We start from the raw sequence: 3479 nt of genomic DNA on the forward strand, positions 1-3479 counted from the left end.
TAGGATCGGCAGGACAGGCTCCTTCATAAACTCCAGCAGTTCATCAATGGAGTAGATGTTTGAGGTGGACCAGTTTAAAGGCCTGGATCTGGGTCTAAGAGCTATCTGAACTGGTCAGCCTGTCAGCTCCCCTGTACCTACACCACCAGGCTCAGTTCTCCTGCCCTGCCCTGCCCTGCCCTGCCCTGGCCAGCTCATCCAATGCCATAGTCATCAAGGGCAGTGCCAGCTCTCCCAATCCCATGCCTTTGGGGCTTGTTCATATACACCCAGGCTATCAGGACTAGTTGTACTGTGTTGCCAAGGCAAGTTGAAAGGCTGGCTATTTCAAGTGCTATAGCAGGTAAAGATCTGGGCTGGATGGCTCACATGCTTTTTCATCCTTGGGGGCTGTTCATCTGCAACCCTGGCAAGTACCACCAGGTTTACCCTGCTGCAGCCTGTGCACTTATGAGCACTGTCGCAGTTAGGGATAGGGCCAGCTCTCCTGATCTAAATACCACGTAACCAACTCTCCTGTCTGCTGGTTGTGGCAAGGAACCATCTCTCTCTTGTTCATGTCACTGCATGCCAGACAAGTGGTGGGACCAGGTCTCACACGACCATCCATCCCCTTACCCACAGAACCGGCTTGCCTGCACCGCTGAGAGCAGGATGAGCTCTATTGTGCTTTCCAAGTGAGGTGCAGGTTCTATTCTTAATAGAGAGTTCTCTTCGGTCCCCAGCTCCAAGAGAGAGAGAGAGAGAGAGAGAGAGAGAGAGAGAGAGAGAGAGAGAGAGAGAGAGAGAGAGAGAGAGAGAGAGATTGTTCTCCTGTTCTCATTAACCCCAGGGCCAATTCTCCTGTCTGCCACAGATGGTCAAGGGTGAGGGGGAAGAAGGGTATCTCTAGTCCATACTACTACATCGGAGATAAGTGGCAGGGGCAGCTGTTATTTGCTCATACTGTTAGCATTCTAAGCCCTACCCCCACAGTTACCTAGCAACAGCCAAGTATGCTCCGCCCCACAGTAACCTGGTATGCCTGACACTATAAAAGGGGCTGCTTGCCCCCTCACTCTCTTGCTCTTGCCCTCTTGCTCTTATGCTCTTCCCCCTTTGTTCGTTCTCTCCCCACTCCCCTCCCACCTTCCCTCCATGTGCTCATGGCTGGCCTCTACTCTTCTCTTTCTCTACTTTTCTCTTCTTCTCTGCTCCCTCTCTTACCCACCACCCTCACCCCTGACACCTCTCTCTGCCATCTCAATAAACGTCTTCCACGTGAGACTGTATTGGCCTGGTCTGGTTTGTCAAGACCCGAGCCACAATTTTCATCCCAACACATAACCTCAGGACTGGCTCACCCACAATTCCCACAAACAGGGCCACCTCTACTGTGCTTTCCGGGTGATGTGTGAGCTGATATCCCGAGTACTGCAGCTAGTTAGGGGTAGGGTAAGCTCTCTTGTTTTCACACACCCCAGGCTATCCCTCCCCTGATGACAAAGAAAGATGTGGGGTCAGTTCTATGCAGCCCTCTGTCATCGACATGGCTCTGGGGAGTATCTGGACCAGGGGTGTCCACTGTACTTTGGTGGTAATAGATCCTTGCTGCTACAGGGCCACAGACCCAGACATGGCCCACAGTGGCAGCACAGGACAGGACGCCACCATGGTCCCAGCTAGTATTACAGGCTCCTGGTAACAGGCTGTCCCTCACTACCCTTGAGTCTTTAGTTCTGCCTATCTTCATTGTGACCACATTCTTCTGTTTCTCTTCCATTTCTCCACTATTATTTGCTTCTTTTAGTGATACTCAGCGTCTCTGAGTGTCTGAGGGTCTGCGGTCATCCCAAGAATATTTTCAGGAGTGATATTCTCCACCCGTGCATCACAGCACTGGTCAAGGTTCATTTGAGAACAGTCTAACCTGCCCCAAACTCCCAGACCTTCAGCCAGACTGATGATCGTCTCAAGCTAGAACTCTGTCCAGACCCCATGGCTCTGGACTGGCTGTTGTCCTCAGATTGCTCCTTGCATGAACCTGCCTGTGCTGTCCCATTCAGAAGATTTCTGTCCCAGGCTCATTTCAATCCATGGTCCATTTTAATAGGCAGCGTTGTCTTCTCTTCAGCTTGCTCCCCACCATTGAATCCATTCTAGACCTATACTGTTCCAAGTCATTTCAAGATCACTTTTTACAGGGTGCATTAGATTATTTTTTTTGCATTTTATTTTTTTCTTTTAATCCAATTTTATAACCCTTAAGACAAAGTTTTTCTATTAGAAATAAAATTACCTCATAGCCATAAGTTACACATTTTCTAGAAATAATTGCCACAAAATACATTCTTTAAAAACAGATTAAGATCATTAAACATCTTACAATTACAACAGGATTATTGCTTATGTATTTAGTTTTTTGGAACTTATATTTAATCAAACAATTCTTGTCTTTCTTTCTTTCTACAAGCCCATTTTAACACAAAGGCAATAATTCTCTTGTTTTAGATTATTAAAGTTTAAGCAGGTCAAGTGTATAGTAGTAATTTTCTCCTTGTACTTTGCTGAGGACAATCTAGATTTACTAAGGAATAGATCACCGGTCTTATGCCTCATTTTTGACATCTTGATCAGCTAGACTGGCTAATCATCTGTTCTCTGTCATAATAGAATCATATGGTCTTTATTATAACCCTTTTATTTCCTGGTGCACACTGAGAATCTGTCACCTCGTCCCTAGGTCACAAGATGAAGGAACTCAGGCTTGACTTGGAGTGAATGTTTCCTTTGATCATTAACTTGTCCCAAACGTATTTTTTTCATCTTTATTAACTTGAGTATTTCTTATTTACATTTCGATTGTTATTCCCTTTCCCGGTTTCTGGGCCAATATCCCCCTAACGCCTCGCCCTCCCTTTCTCTGTAGGTGTTCCCCTCCCCATCCTCCCCCCATTACCGCCCTCCCCCCAACAATCTCGTTCACTGGGGGTTCAGTCTTAGCAGGACCAAGGGCTTCCCCTTTCACTGATGCTCTTAATCATTCAGCTGTTCACAGGCCAGAACACTGAGCTTAGACATAGTCTCTCTCCTCTCTGCCACCTACTGACGCACATGTGACACAACACCCACACACAGATCTAGGGACAGACAATATCAATAAATCATTGAATGTCAGTAGGATTTGAGTCTGTATGATTAAAGATTTGTACAACACCAAAATAAACAACAACAACGACAACAACAACAAAAACAGACAAATACTATTTTCAAAGGAAAGACTAATTACCAAAGAATAATTAGCTAATCTTTTCTCGACTTTTAAACTAGACCAGGAGATTCCAAAGCTCTGGCCAAGCATCAACATATAGACGATTTTGACGAGACCGCAGAGCCATTGTTTCCGATCGTAGGAGGAATTAATCAATACTGTTTAGTTTTACTTAACCTAACGTCTTAAAGGTTGAAAAAATGCTTTCTAATAAAGAAAGCAATTCAAG

General features: G+C 45.6%; 1 pseudogene; it reads right to left on the reverse strand.

The window, feature by feature from the left end:
- Positions 1–3003: 3003 nt before the first annotated feature.
- On the reverse strand, positions 3004–3130 carry LOC120102685 (small nucleolar RNA SNORA17; annotated as a pseudogene).
- Positions 3131–3479: the final 349 nt, after the last annotated feature.

The sequence above is a fragment of the Rattus norvegicus genome, chromosome 4 (genome assembly GCF_021556685.1).
Source record: "Rattus norvegicus strain SHRSP/BbbUtx chromosome 4, alternate assembly SHRSP_T2T, whole genome shotgun sequence".
Taxonomy (NCBI): Eukaryota; Metazoa; Chordata; class Mammalia; order Rodentia; family Muridae; genus Rattus; species Rattus norvegicus.